This window comes from Odontesthes bonariensis, unplaced genomic scaffold, assembly GCF_027942865.1.
Source record: "Odontesthes bonariensis isolate fOdoBon6 unplaced genomic scaffold, fOdoBon6.hap1 scaffold_119, whole genome shotgun sequence".
In the NCBI taxonomy this organism is placed as follows: domain Eukaryota; kingdom Metazoa; phylum Chordata; class Actinopteri; order Atheriniformes; family Atherinopsidae; genus Odontesthes; species Odontesthes bonariensis.
In genome coordinates this window covers 25,154-41,585 of record NW_027457371.1, presented here as the reverse complement: position 1 = coordinate 41,585, position 16,432 = coordinate 25,154, and the positions used below count along the sequence as shown (strand labels likewise).

Below are 16,432 nucleotides of genomic sequence, written 5' to 3'. Positions count from 1 at the left end.
CTATCCATGACCTGCAGCCTCCCATCTATCCATGACCTGCAGCCTCCCATCTATCCATTAACCTGCAGCCTCCCATCTATCCATGACCTGCAGCCTCCCATCTATCCACGACCTGCAGCCTCCCATCTATCCATGACCCGCAGCCTCCCATCTATCCATGACCTGCAGCCTCCCATCTATCCATGACCTGCAGCCTCCCATCTATCCATGACCTGCAGCCTCCCATCTATCCATGACCCGCAGCCTCCCATCTATCCATGACCTGCAGCCTCCCATCTATCCATGACCTGCAGCCTCCCATCTATCCATGACCTGCAGCCTCCCATCTATCCACGACCTGCAGCCTCCCATCTATCCATGACCTGCAGCCTCCCATCTATCCATGACCTGCAGCCTCCCATCTATCCATGACCTGCAGCCTCCCATCTATCCATGACCTGCAGCCTCCCATCTATCCATGACCTGCAGCCTCCCATCTATCCATGACCCGCAGCCTCCCATCTATCCATGACCTGCAGCCTCCCATCTATCCATGACCTGCAGCCTCCCATCTATCCATGACCTGCAGCCTCCCATCTATCCATGACCCGCAGCCTCCCATCTATCCACGACCTGCAGCCTCCCATCTATCCATGACCTGCAGCCTCCCATCTATCCATTAACCTGCAGCCTCCCATCTATCCATGACCTGCAGCCTCCCATCTATCCATGACCTGCAGCCTCCCATCTATCCATGACCCGCAGCCTCCCATCTATCCACGACCTGCAGCCTCCCATCTATCCATGACCTGCAGCCTCCCATCTATCCATGACCTGCAGCCTCCCATCTATCCATTAACCCGCAGCCTCCCATCTATCCATGACCCGCAGCCTCCCATCTATCCATGACCTGCAGCCTCCCATCTATCCATTAACCTGCAGCCTCCCATCTATCCATGACCTGCAGCCTCCCATCTATCCATTAACCTGCAGCCTCCCATCTATCCATGACCCGCAGCCTCCCATCTATCCCTGACCTGCAGCCTCCCATCTATCCATGACCCGCAGCCTCCCATCTATCCATTAACCTGCAGCCTCCCATCTATCCATGACCCGCAGCCTCCCATCTATCCATTAACCTGCAGCCTCCCATCTATCCATGACCTGCAGCCTCCCATCTATCCATTAACCTGCAGTCTCCCATCTATCCATGACCTGCAGCCTCCCATCTATCCATGACCTGCAGCCTCCCATCTATCCATGACCCGCAGCCTCCCATCTATCCATTAACCTGCAGCCTCCCATCTATCCATGACCTGCAGCCTCCCATCTATCCATGACCTGCAGCCTCCCATCTATCCATGACCCGCAGCCTCCCATCTATCCATTAACCTGCACGTCTCCCATCTATCCATGACCCGCAGTCTCCCATCTATCCATGACCTGCAGCCTCCCATCTATCCATGACCTGCAGCCTCCCATCTATCCATGACCTGCAGCCTCCCATCTATCCATGACCTGCAGCCTCCCATCTATCCATGACCTGCAGCCTCCCATCTATCCATGACCTGCAGCCTCCCATCTATCCATGACCTGCAGCCTCCCATCTATCCATGACCTGCAGCCTCCCATCTATCCATTAACCTGCAGCCTCCCATCTATCCATGACCTGCAGCCTCCCATCTATCCACGACCTGCAGCCTCCCATCTATCCATGACCTGCAGCCTCCCATCTATCCATGACCCGCAGCCTCCCATCTATCCATGACCTGCAGCCTCCCATCTATCCATGACCTGCAGCCTCCCATCTATCCATGACCTGCAGCCTCCCATCTATCCATGACCTGCAGCCTCCCATCTATCCATGACCTGCAGCCTCCCATCTATCCATGACCTGCAGCCTCCCATCTATCCATTAACCTGCAGCCTCCCATCTATCCATGACTTGCAGCCTCCCATCTATCCACGACCTGCAGCCTCCCATCTATCCATGACCTGCAGCCTCCCATCTATCCATGACCCGCAGCCTCCCATCTATCCATTAACCTGCAGCCTCCCATCTATCCATGACCCGCAGTCTCCCATCTATCCATGACCCGCAGCCTCCCATCTATCCATTAACCTGCAGCCTCCCATCTATCCATGACCCGCAGTCTCCCATCTATCCATGACCTGCACGTCTCCCATCTATCCATGACCCGCAGTCTCCCATCTATCCATGACCTGCAGCCTCCCATCTATCCATGACCTGCAGCCTCCCATCTATCCATGACCCGCAGTCTCCCATCTATCCATGACCTGCACGTCTCCCATCTATCCATGACCTGCAGTCTCCAGGACTATGGGGCGAGCAGGTGGGATCACAGCTGACCCTTCTCTATTTGCACCGCTCCCCTCGGGCAGGCTTCGGTCCATTCGGACCAGAACCTCCCGTCAGAAAAACAGTTTTTCCCCTTGCAGTTGGACTTATGAACACTTCATAATCACCTCATAACCTGCCCCAGTCACTTTACCATCATTAAAACTGCACTAATGAAGCTGCACTGTTGTTGCTCTGTATATTGGATACTGTGTATTGTTGTACACACCTTGTACATTTTATATTCATATATTTTTATTCTTTATTTTTTATTATTATATCCTATGTTACATGTTTGCACCTTACGCCGCAGCAAATTCCTAGTTAGTGAACACTGTTCACTAACAATGGCAATAAAACGAATTCTGATTCTGATGAGCTTTCTTTCCAGTCAGTGTGTTACTCTATAGCTCTGTTTCCAGTCAGTGTGTTACTCTATAGCTCTGTTTTCAGTGAGAGCAAGGGCAGCCAATCAAGCAACGGCAACCGAATAGCGCCAACACCTACCTGCATTTCATAATGAGGTTGCCAGAAAAGCTCTGAAACGACGCCAATAAGGGAAAACGACGCATTCTAAACCCAGCATAGTAACAGCTGTTTCAGAGAGCCTTTTAGGGAGGTTCTGAGCCATTACAGACCCAACCAATTTTTTTTGGGCTACATATCACATCACAGAACAAGGATTAATGCCCCATTCAACCATTCTCACCTTTAAACATACACTCAGAGGGTCTCGGGAAAACTTCTTCTCCATCTGGAACCCGGTGTTGACGTATTTAGCTAGACTAAAACTATGCCTACTCCTTCTCACTGAGCAGTCTTTTCTCTCAGTTATGCTCCTTCATGCAAAACATAGCAAATAGTGTATAACTTTATGAACAGTACACGGCTTTATGCCTCCTTTGCTTCTTTGGGTGAGTGTCCCTTCTGTTGGTTGTTTGCGGGGTGGGATGGGGGAGTGGGGACTAAGTGTATGTGTAAGTATGTGTGTGTGACATAAATGAAAATATGTGAGCATTGTTTCAAGGATCTTGTCTTTGTTGTGTATTTGTTAATTGTCGGTGCTCAATAAAAAGTACTGATAAAATGAAAAAAAGAGAAGTTAAAGTTAAAGAGGACATGATATTACACTGTGGGCCCTTTCCTCTCTTTTTTGCTCTAGTTTTTAGGAGTTAATGTTGAGTGTTCTCCATTCAATGACAAACTGCAAATCTAGCTTCTGACTGGTAAAAAAAAGTAAAAGAATTCCCGTTAGAGGTAAATTATTTTCTAGTTTAATTATAAAACATTAAACAAAGGACTGGAAAAGCATTATTAGCTCCTTTTATTTTTGAGCTAAGGGATTTATTGGATGCTGGTGAGAATCTGCTGTAAAAGCATAAAGCAGGAGTGAAAGAGTTAGAACTTCCTAATTCTCAGGCACAGCGAATGCAGCACTATTTGAAGCTGAACTTGGGTGAGATATAGATGAGGAGGCTGGGCAGCAATACTCTGAGCTGAGAGTTTTGGCTTACTTTGGCCCTGCAAATCTGAACAGCTCTTCGGACAATTTAAAGGATTATACCAATTTAGAAGACATTTAATCGTAATTTGCTTTTTCAGTTAATGATTGTAAAATTAATTAATCGTAGATGTAGAAGACTCACAACAGATCAGGACTCAAATTCCATCACAAACCACAAAGCAGCTCACCTGCTTTTTGTTGTTGGGGATTTATAAGTGCTAAAAAGGAGGGTTTGTTTACTAGAGACAAAAACAGATATAGGCTGCTTGTTCATAATAATGATCAGGAAAATAATGTTGACATAAACTGTTTGAACTATTGAATGCACATCGTTCACTGTATGTTTTTCTACTTTCTGTATCTTGACTACTTTGAGGTTTCCCTTTGATATATAATTCAAACTGAATTATTGACAGGACTGTCTTTGAAGCAGCAGAATCCCGTCGATATAACTCACACAATGAACAGAAAGAGGAATGGAGACACGCACACACACACACACATAAAAAATATACTGTTGGGGTATTTCCCATCTTCCTTTTCCTCATCATAGTTAGTTTTGTGTATCACATGATAAGAAGATAAGGAGGAAAGTCTATAACATTCACAGCAGATATTACAAATATGATGAGCTTAGTGTCTGGTGTGATTGCTTTTATGCTCTTATGAAGTCAGACAGATCAAAAGAATTCGCCTGACATTGGCTTGTAATATGAGGTGAAAGCGACAGATGGAAAAAGTATTAAAACGAAGTTGTTCCGTATATCTAATCAGATCAGGATTCAAATGAGATATTATGAAATTGTCCTGAAAAAAGGGATTTTTTTTTTACTCTCACTTCCTTTTTCTTATCAGATCAGTGTGAGATAGTGCACAGGCCACAGCACACACACATACAGTGCATTCCACACAGGCCTTAGGGCATTATAAGGAGCACACTCTGATTTAAGCATCGTGAGAGTAATTCATCGTTCTGTTACACACATTTTTTTAATTTATAGGTGACAGTGTTTTTTATTTAGTCATCATCTTCCATCACCGGTTTGTTAACTTAAGGGCTTCTGTTTAAAATGTTTTGATAATGACCAGAAAAAGCACATTTGAATGAAAGAATACTAAAGAAAAGAGACTGAATGACAAGAAAAGAAAGTGTCTGAAGGAGTAAAAGAAACAAAAGCATCATCCATTCATCTTCTGTGCCAGCTCAGTCCAGTTCAGGGTCGCTGGGGGGCTGGAGCCTATCCCAGCATGCACTGGGCGAGAGGCTGGTTAAAACACGGACTTGTTACTAGTCCACCACAGTATAATCTTTAATGTAATCTGTATACTCAGGTGTCACCCTGAGCTATCTAAGTTTTAACATTTTTTAGTCATTTGCTTTAAAGAATTTGATTTAAAGTCATTTTAGATGCAAAGTTATTGTTAATCCCTTAATAGAGTTATGTTGAACTGAGTAATAGTAAGGGGAAGTTGGAGGAGAGAAATGCTGCACTGTTTCAGGAAGCAACATTCCTTCAGGCTCTGTCAGCACGTGACCAACCCTTTTTTTTGCTTCACACACATGCATACACATTTTTAAAAACAAATATATGATTGTAAGATTAGATCTCTGGGTTTCACTTTGTACTGTATGTGTTTTCTCATGCTTGATTTTGAATGTTCAGATATGTTGTTTAATCCATGCTTTCTGGGTCAATCTTAATCTTACTGTGGGTAACTGATTTTGTCTCACTGTACAAAGTAACATTATGTGCTGTGTTGGTGGGTTTTTTCTCTACAGTTCTAAAGAGACAAGTGAGTCTAGAGGAGCTGCAGTCACCAGGAGGGCCTTTTGTAAAGAAGAGATTCACCGTAGGGAACACTCACACACAGGCGCATGTGCCCTCTCACATACAGTACTGTGCAAAGGTCTTGGGACACCTCTCATTTCTTTACATTTTTCTTCCAAGGAGACAAACTTTTAATTTGGTCCTGACCATTTTCTGAGCAATGTGCTTTTTAGTTTCTCAAGCCAATTAACACCGACCTATGAGTCATTTAAGCATAATAACGGGGTCCTAACTCAAGGGATGAACCAGTGTCGTGTCCAAGTATACCAGACAATGTAATAAAGAATGTCTTTTAAATTCGACAGGCATGACATTTTTTCCCCAACAAGATGATTCCCAAAGAGGTATTAGGTTAAATATTGGCATAAAACTTGAGGAAACTGGACAAGTGGATGACGAAAGAAAAAAGTGTCAGGCCTAAAAATGTATTTAGAGTAGTTGAACAAAATCTGGAACTTAAAAAAACATCCAGCAATCACCTGAAGCAGCACCGGAGCATCTAGGCCTTCAGTTGAACCATCTGCTGTTCACCAAAGTCTCATCAGAAATGGTCTCCATGGAAGAGTGGCTGTCAAAAAGCCATCCTTAAGGAAGGGAGACAGGGAGAAAAGGCTGAGATATGCCAAATGACACAACTGGATTAAAGATCTGTGGCAACAGGCGTATGATGTAATGAATCATCCCCAGAGCTCAACATTATTGAAGCAGTGTGGGGTGGAATCTGACAGAAAACGGAACAAAAGGCATCCAACGTCCAAAGAAGAGCTTTGAAAAGTCCTTCAAGGAAGACTTAAAGGATTACAAGAAAGCTTGTCTAAGAGGGCTCAGGCCGTGTTGAAGAATAAAGGTGGTCGGACCAATTATTCACTTCCAAGTTTATTGTAATTGTACAAACTCTGTTACTGTCATACTATATTTACATCTATGTTTGCCAATGTGTCAGTAAATCGCTGCAACTATTTCCTGGTTTTTCAGCAATATGTAAATGAACAAGGTGTGGGTCAAGACCTTTGCAGAGTTCTTTACATACAAGTGCATGCGATAGTTTATAGACACTTGATGTTTTGTTAAACACCATGTTGTGAATAGGATCTGTGTACAGAGGTCCTTATTTCCGTGCGAAACACAGTGATTCATCATGTTGACATGTAATCCGTTGCCGTGGTTTCTTAGATTGTGGGCGATGCTGTGGGCTGGGGCTTCGTGGTGCGAGGCAGCAAACCCTGTCACATCCAGGCTGTGGACCCTGGTGGACCTGCAGCTGCTGCTGGCATGAAGGTAAAACCAGAACGGACTAAATGGAAAAAGCAGTGGGAGGGGAAAAAATCTTTCTGGTGGCGAAAGAATAACATTTCAATAATGATTTGAGGCGTTGATTGATATTGATGAAATAAAAAACTTTTAAAGCATAATGAAAATGATCCAGCCACCCGAAGATATCCCCCAGCCACTGAGAAACTATTATTTTTTGTTTTTGTTTTCCCTAAAAAAGAAGTGATGTGTTTTTTTGCTTTTTTTTAAGTAACCGCTAGTGATGTGTCGGTCGCGAACGATCCGGCTCGAGCCGGCTCTTTGAAGTGAACGACAGGAAAAAAACGGCTCCCAAATAGGATCCCAAAACGGCTCCCATTGTGGAGCCGTTTTTTTTTCAGTATCTCGCTGTCTCTCCGCCTCCCTGTCGTTGCGCTTGTGCTCTGCAATTGCCACAGAGCCGACAGTTTTTTCCCCACATCGTTTTTTTTGTCCTTCGGTGCCTCGCTGTCTCTCCCCTCCCCCTCCCCCTCCCTCTCCCTCTCCCTCCCTTAAACACCTTAAAACTTAAAAACAAAAAGCTTAAACACCTGGTGTTTCTCAACGCCAATCTGTAAGTCTTTGAGCGATTTAATACAGTGAGTTCTTCATCTCTAGTGGTTCAAAACTTGTTGTTCACATGTTTTTTATCCTTCATAGTTTTATACTTTAATTTAATAGCACTGTATTTGATATTTGTATTGTGGCACCTTTTTTGTTATGTAGCTGCTTTGATACTTTTTCATATTGTAGTGGGTGTTTGTATTTATAACCGTTTACTTTATTTAAAGTTATTTTTGTGGAAGTGGTGCTATTTTGTAAAAATTTAAGTGGTTATAATCAAACTTTTACTCATAAAGCATTGTCATGCAGCATTTTTACTCATCATAAGTGCTTAACAATGTCAATAATGAAACAAAAAGTTATAAAATTAGGTTTAAGCTATAAATTAATTAATAATGTAAAATATATATATATGGGGAGCCGTTTGGGAGCCGAAAGAGCCGGCTCTCCACATTTAAGATGAGCAATTAGAGCCGCATCTCGAAAAAGAGCCGAAAATCCCATCACTAGTAACTGCAGTGATTATTGTCATGTTTGAATTAAAGCATGTGAGTTGAAGTTTGTGGAAGATGAGGAAGGAGGTAGATGTGGAACAGTTTAAGTATCAACACAAAAAGAGGAAACGGTCAGTGGAAATAATATCAGTTCTGCTTACTCTTATTACCATGGAAACATCTACTGTATCATGGTTCAAGTTGGTCATAAACTTCTCATTGCTAATATTTTTTTATGTGTGTGATTTGTCCTTTCGAAGGCATGGTGGACTGATTTTGAAACTTTCTTTGTGAGTTTATCACAATTCAGTCTTTAAAGCTGCAGTCTGCAGGATTTGTTGTTGTCATACGTAAAGTCCTAATTTTTGGCATTTTAAGAGTTTACATGATCTATCAGAACGCTTGAAGTTGAAAACGGTGACCTCCGTAGTCGCAAAATGCAAGAAATGCTTATTTTTTAACCGAAAAATAAAAAGTTATTCAACTTCCTGTCCCGCCCCATCAAAACACATGAGAACTCGTGCACGTAGACGTGCACGCCAGATGCGCGTACACGACTCCTCATTCATCAACTCACCTGTCATTTGCGATCATGGAAGACACAGTAAGTAGACTAGCCCGTAATGAAGTTCAATAGTCCAGATAAATAAGCGTGGGGACGAGCCTACCTTGTATCGCACGTGCACAATCGGTGATTGACAGGCAGCAGAGCCCAGCTCGTAAACCTGATTGGTTACCTTTTACCGGTCCGGTCTGCAATTTTGTAAACAAACCTGCTGGCTTTGGAGGGACCTAGCGGGACATATAGGGGACCTAGAGAACTCTTTTTATTTTGTATTGGGGTATTTAATGTACTACTTTCAGAATCCCCGGACAGTTCCAGGCATTATGCTTGAAAAAGAGTTGCAGACTGCAGCTTTAAGAGCGAAGCTGAAGAATCTGAATATTGGGTTAGATTTATCACATTCTTTTTTGCCTTAAATTGCTGCAGTTCTGGTGTGCAGCAGTTTGTTAGGACCTCACCCGTTTATTTGCTTGCACTTCCCAGTAGGTAACTCCCATTTCCCCTCACCTGTATAGTTTTAGTGATGTGTGATGAGTCAAGAACACAATTAAGATGATGAGTTACTGAGTTTGTAAAGAGTTGCCACTTCCAGGTAAAAGACCAAAGGAGAGGTGTACACCCACTGTACTCTGACTGCATGTTGTAAAAAACATTAATTTCTCATCACCCACACACGCTCACAAACGTTTTAATTTTGGTCTGTGTGTCTCTTTTTCCATCACACACAGACACACGTCAACGTTGCCGTTGGAGCACTTATCTAACTGTCGGATACATTATTTCTGAGCTTAATCAGATGCACTTTCTAAAGCAGAACATAGAGCAGGGTGTCTGTCTCACCTCATGTCCATTTATTCTGAATGCTTCACCATTACAATACGGATTCAGAAAATAATAGGTCCCGGTATTGTATTTTTATAACATGGACAAAAGAGTCTCTTCACCTCACTATAAAATAAATTTTAGGCATAAAATTAAAAATGTGACATCTTAAACGTGAGCTATTAAATGAAGAATACTTCCATTACACTTTAGATGCACACAGTCATGAGATGTTGAGAAAAATCGAAAAAGATACCAAGGAGTAGTTTGACATTTGGAAACCTCACTTGTTAGTACTCCTGGAATCTTGTTGTCACATTGAGGTTGCCAGGCAACCACTGGACTTCTGCAAGCCATTGCTCCTGGCTGTGATCCAGGCATGTATCACACTGTGAAACCACAACTCGTTTTTGGCTAATAAAACCCCAGCATCATGCTAAGCTGAGCCAGCTGTCTCCTAGCTTTAAGGTATCAGTGGTATCAGTCTTCTACTTTCTCAGTGAGGCTGGGCTTTTATTATTGTAAATGCAACATGCAGTATATAGACTGCATTCAGCCTAAATGTGCTGTCTTGGCTCATCTATTACCTGAGTAGTTTTGCTATGAGTGGCTCACCTTTGCCTTTTTCAGCTGCCATGTCTTTTCTTCATATCCTTTTCCTTGTCTTTTCTTTTTTCTGTTTTTAACACTCGGCACAAGGAGTCATTAAGTTCTGCTGGACCCCAGCCAAGACCAACAACTCAAGGGCCTGAAAAAAGAATAGCAATGGCAGAGAGACAGGAGGGGGAGGTGTAAGGAGAGAGTTAAACAGGTTTATAGGAAACCTAGAACAGAGAAAGTCATCAGCTGGTGTGAAGATAAAGTATCTTTATATCTCTTAATCCATCTGTCACCTATTCGCCTTTCTTTTACTGAAATATTGAGGGGGGTAGTACATCTTTTCGCTGTAAAAACTATCACGATATGTACATAAAGCATCTACATGTACGCAAGAGATAATTTATGAATGGCTGCTCTCTTTGTTTGTGATACTTCTTGTGCTGTAGAGTCCACGAAACATCTGTAAAGGTTTTTCTTCACTCAGTTTTTCCTCACTCAGCTGTTTCTGTCTGTCCTTTGATTTAAAAACAAATATAAGTATGTGTGTTCATTTACATGTATCATGCTTTTAGGGCTCTTGCCAGCAAAGAATCAGGACTGTTCGCATATGCCCGTATCTTCTCTTGAAGACCTGAGGCAAGATAACTAAAAGAAGTTTACACACAGAACTATGTGCGGACCTTTTTCTACCCACAAACTGGTATTTATAAAGGAACAATTTGCTGTGAGAATGTGTGCTTCTCGTGCATTCTTCAGACCATGTGCAAACACGTTTTTATAGCAGTGCAACCCTGATATGAGGTTGAAACAGAAAAAGAGGCCACATCATTTACCATAAAACAAATCAGACAATTTCATGGAGCTTGCTCAGTATGGTAGTGGTAAAAGGGTAAAAGGTAAAAGTAAAAGGGTTGAATGACATATTTAAAGTGTCTTCAAAGGCTGAGATATATATTTTTTTCGAGAAAATTTAAGGAGGGTGTTTTCAAGCACTTCTTAGGTTTTTAAAAAGATTGTTTTTTAACAACACCTATGATCTGAATGATTAAAAATCAGCTCAGACGAGGTGTTTTAATTTAATCTGGAACCTGCAGCGTTGCAGCACTGTTGATTTATTGATAAGAACAGCGGAGTTCAGGTGTGGCAGAAGAGTGAACTCGGTGTGTGTCCTGGTGTTGTTTAGAATCACTTATCACTTCATGTCAGTCAGCCTTCATGCTGTTGACTTTGGAGCTATGATTATGCTCACTGACTCTCCCTGTGTTTGGTTGCTTTTTATGAACTTTATCAGTTGTGATTGGAAGAGTAATAAAAAGAAAGAAAAAAAACCCCAAAACAATCTAGTATCAAGAGTATCAAGACCCAAACCAAAGGCTATAAACATGCTCCCTATGTGTAACAAAAAAATTATTTGTTGGAACTGTACACTAATGCTGAGCTCTAAGAAATGTTAAAAAAAGAATCCAGATAATCATCAATCAGAGAAAAATGAATAGAAAAAAGACATGAAAGTAGTAGATTTATGGATTGTGTTGGGGCGGATTTATCAGATGATTGTGTGCTTGTTGTTGCATAAAAAAATGCCTGTTAAATCACCAATGTCATTTGTTGAGATTGTTTTATGTTGCCAAAAGTCAAACCCAAAGCCATTCACTTCACTGGCACATACAAAAAGGATAGCATCAAATCTGTGTCTAAACTGAATAAACAGAGTGTATACATCAAATATTAATCTGTTTAGAATAATGCCAATAATCTGTGGGCTGAAGGGATGACTCTAAAGGAGCCAGCCTAATTTTGCAGCTTTATGAATAGTTTGAACTGATTTCAGTGATGATCCAGAGCCATCGTTTGTAATTTCATAAATAAGTAAAGACATGTTCACACAGCAGCATTAATCTTTACGTTTGTCACATTCCAGAAACCCGACAGCATCGTCATAGCTTTAAAACAAAGCAGCTGTCAAACTTTTCAAGTCTTTTGTAACTGATACTACAAGAAGAGTTTTTTTTTTTTTTTTGGGGGGGGGGGGGGGTATTCCTTTATTTCTCACAATCTTTCATGTTTGTACTGTTTATCCTTTTATTTCACAAGCCAAAGAAGCTCTCCCGTTTGTCTGTCTGTTTCCAGGTGTGTCAGTTTGTGGTGTCTGTGAATGGACTGAATGTCCTCTGTCACGACTACCGGACCATCAGCAACCTGATTCTGACCGGACCCAGGAAAATCGTCATGGAAGTGATGGAGGAGGTACAAGTTTGACAACAGTTACCAGAGAAAACCTCATACATGTGAAACAAAAAAAAGCAGTAAAAAATATAGGGACTAGAAAGTCTAGTACATGACCTCAAGGCCACATCTACAGAGAATCTTGGATGACTTGAAACGCAGCTCCCACGATCTCTTGTTTGGACAAGGTGAATGATTAAGAAACAGGGTGTGTTTCAGAATAAATGACTCAAGAGAAACCGTGCGGGCTGTTCTGGATTTTTTTAAAACTTTGACAGGGAAAGCACAGGGGCCATATCTTTTGTGATCAAAATGTTTCCATGTACACACAAAGACTGCCAGTCTGAATAAGAACGCTCCAGACTTCCTTTGTGGAGTAGCAAAACACGCGTGTCCTCTATGTCCTCTATTACCAACCAGGCCCGAAATCTGGGTGTAGTGGTGGACCCAGACCTAAATTTGGAAAAACACATTAAGGCAGTAACAAAGTCAGCCTACTATCACCTTAAGAATATATCGAGGTTAAAGGATCTGATGTGTCAGCAGGACCTGGAAAAACTAGTCCATGCATTCATCTTTAGTAGGCTTGATTACTGTAACAGCATCTTTACAGGTCTACCTAAAAAGTCCGTTAGACACCTGCAGCTCATTCAGAACTCTGCTGCTCGAGTCCTCACTGAGACCAAAAAAGTGGAGCACAACAGTCCAGCTCTGAGGTCTTTACACCGGCTGCCTGTCCATCAGAGGATAGACTTTAAAGTTCTGGTGCTGGTCTATAAAGCTCTGAATGGTCCAGGACCAGAACACATCAGGGACCTCCTGACCCAGTATGAACCTTCCAGACCCCTCAGCTCATCTGGGTCCGGTCTTCTATCAGTTCCCAGCAAGTGAACAACAAGAGATGTCAGAGAGCGCACCGACCACCGAGGCCAATGCTGAAAGGTTTTGAAATCTGAACAAAAGTCATCCTGATCCGCTCCAGCATTTAATGGGTTTCTTTCTTTGCTCACACTCCAAGTCCAAGTTCATAAAAATTCGGCTTGATAATTTAAGCACAATATTGCAAACAAATGCACAAACGGTGCTAATCACATAACCTCTTTGGCAGAGGTTATTCAATAATAATTGATAGAAGCGCTCGATGTAGGTACATAATCTATATATAATTTTTTTTTGGGGGGGGCTTTTTATGCCTTTATTATAGGAGAGTGAAGAGAGACAGGAAGCAAGGGGCAGAGAGAGGGAAACGACACACAGCAAAGGGCCATCCGATGCAAAATTTGAACCGGGGCCACAAGGACCACAGCCTCTGGAGTGTCTGCTGTACCCACTACGCCACAGACCGCCCCTATGTATAATTTTGTAACTACAATCTCACAGCTACTGATATTAGATTAGTTTTGATTTGTTTTTTGTGTATCGGCCAAATAATAAAACAGTGACCTCACTTAATTTCTTATGATGTCCAGCTGTGAAGTTTTTGTTTTGAATTCCTTATGCTTTCCTTAAATCCTTAAAAAAAAATGTTATTCACATCCAGAGAAATGATCTGATTTGCCGGATACAACACAATATTTACTCTATGTTAATAGACTGCCATCACATGCTCCCACACACAGATCATATCTGAAACGAGACCGTTGTTAAATGATTCTCTCATTGCTTATAAAGTCAGTTTGTGATCTTGAGTTTTGTTTTAGTTCAAACTACGACAATTAATAGATACTTAGACACCTACTAAGACCTAAAGTAAAATTAGAACAGCGAAACTGAACAAATTCAGTAAAGTGAATTTGTGCCGATTCCAAATGTGACCTATTTGTAGTTTTCCTGCTGCTTTAATGTCATAGGCAGTGAAATGCATGGATACTGTAAATAGATTCATATGTAGCTTTATCTTTTGATCCAGAGCACTTCCTCAGTCTGTTGACTTGTAGAACTGATTAACCAGACGAATCCTTTTAGATGTAAGTACACTTTGAGCCCTTAAAAATGTTTAGCTCTACATCCTCTCAGACACTGATAACGTCCTCTGGTAGCCTCTTCTTAACGTTGTTTTGTGTTGCTGATCTCATGAGTCCACTCATGTTGTTTACAGATTCTATCACACGTTATCCCAAACTCATGGAGGCTGTTTACTGTGCATAAAGAAAAAGATACAGATATTTAGATGTTTGTACTACATTTTTTTTGCATCCCGCCATACCACACATTTGTACTGTATGTTATTAGTTAATAATAGTTCATATCTACACCTGGGTTTGATTTTTTTTCTGTTTTGTTTTATCAAAACTCTTCCGTTAGCAGTTTTCAACTCACTTTGTGTTCTTTTAAACCGTGTGGGAAATGATCTGTGTGAAGGTTCTTCACATCGTGCAGATGTGACAACCTTTACATATATACTTTGTGAGGGGTTTGTTCTGCTGGGTTGGCTGTCAGTGGGTTCCCTGACTGTTTAACTGAAAGTGTTTGCATTAAAGGTAGGGCAGGAGATCCTGGATTTTGAGTCCAGCGAAGCTGCATTTTGAAAATACACAGGTAAAAAGTCCCAACCGTTTTCTTCACTTTACCCCCGAAGCCACGCCTCTAGAGTACATGAACGCGCACAAAGGTCCACAAGCGCTATTTTGACAGCAAGCATCGATCGTTGCCGTATTTAGTATATGCTAACTATACGTTTAATAATGCTAGGTGCTAGCCAAGCTAGCTCTAGTTTAGCTTCCTGCAAAGCTTCTGGACGCGTAATTCGTTCACGGAGCAGGGTACGCGCACAGGGGGGGGAGGAGGGGGAGGGAGGAGCAGATTGCAGTTTGATAGACGCATCAGTATCCAATCATCGTTAACGGTCCGTTCACAATGATTGGATACTGTTTTTCCTAGATTGTATGTTCTAGAAGCCACTAGAACTTTTCATATTTGTGTCAAAACTTTTAATTAATTGTTTGCAATGGGGGTGTGAAGAGTATTTCAAGCAATATGTAAAAAAAATTTCCAGAAAAAGATCCCCTACCCCGCCTTTAAGCTCTCATTGTGTTGCTAATCACAGTTGGTGGTCACCTGATTTCTCAACTTTTGCATTGAAATTCTTTATTGTTTCCTTCACTTCCGCTGACAATCACTGTTTTAAGGCCCATTTCAGACCAGAGCGTGGCGTGGCGGCAGCGAAACGACGGCAGTCTTTACGCCGGTTATCAGGCGGTGTGTTCAACTTGGCTTTTCACACCGGACAGTCCGCGGCCGTGGTAGTTCTGCTCCAGCCCTGTCTGCATTCCCCATTCATTTCAACGGGACACCGCCAGCCGCCGCCGGCCGCTGCCGTCCAAATTCCGCTCGAGTTCTATTTTCAAAAAGCAGCGCGGGAGGGAGGCGTCTCCGCGCCGCTACCACCCGACTACCGCCGCGTCGGTGTGCAAGGACAGATCTGTTTCCATGTATTTTCACCTCCGCCGGTGAAAATCGCTTCCGTTCCGCCACGCTTTGCCGCCCTGGTCTGAAATGGCCCTAAGGCTACCACTTTTTAATAGCTCAACATTGGTTTAAAAAGCAGCGTTCTGACAGAATGTATGTCTCTGCCTTCTTCTACATAGTACTGTTTACACTTTTTTTCAGCTGAAATCAAATCAAATCAAATTTATTTATATAGCAAATTTCATGTACAAACAGTTCAAAGTGCTTTACATAAAATAAAAGCATTGCAGCAGGGAGTGTAAGAAGCATTAAAAATACATAAAAGAATATAAAGAGAAACAAATAAAATCATTTAAATGAATTTAAAAACCAGCAACAGTCCAGATAAGTTCAGAGATATTGTGCAGATTTCATGCATAGACACATGAGAACAGAAATGTCTTTAACCTGGATTTAAAAATGTCTACATTTGGTGAAAGTTTAATCTCCACTGGCAGTTTGTTCCACTTGTTGGCAGCATAACAGCTAAATGCTGCTTCTCCATGTTTAGTCTGGACTCTGGACTGGACCAGCTGACCTGAGTCCTTGGATCTAAGAGCTCTGCTGGCTTTATATTCTCTGAACAGATCACAGATGTAAACCATCAGCAGGCTTTTAAAATCTATTCTGTGACTGACTGGAAGCCAGTGTAAAGGTTTTAAAACTGGTGTGATGTGTTCAGATCTCTTAGTCCGGGTTAAAACTCCAGCAGCAGCGTTCTGGATGAGCTGCAGATGTTTAATGCTCTTTGTG

At 42.1% G+C, this 16,432-nt stretch overlaps 1 long non-coding RNA gene across 1 annotated transcript; it reads left to right on the top strand.

The window, feature by feature from the left end:
- The first annotated feature begins 6,860 nt into the window (after positions 1–6,860).
- On the top strand, positions 6,861–13,708 carry LOC142375920 (uncharacterized). Its single transcript, XR_012769124.1, has 3 exons — positions 6,861–6,949; positions 12,137–12,253; positions 13,437–13,708. It is a non-coding gene; the product is annotated as an uncharacterized LOC142375920 (long non-coding RNA).
- The last annotated feature ends 2,724 nt before the right edge of the window (positions 13,709–16,432 follow it).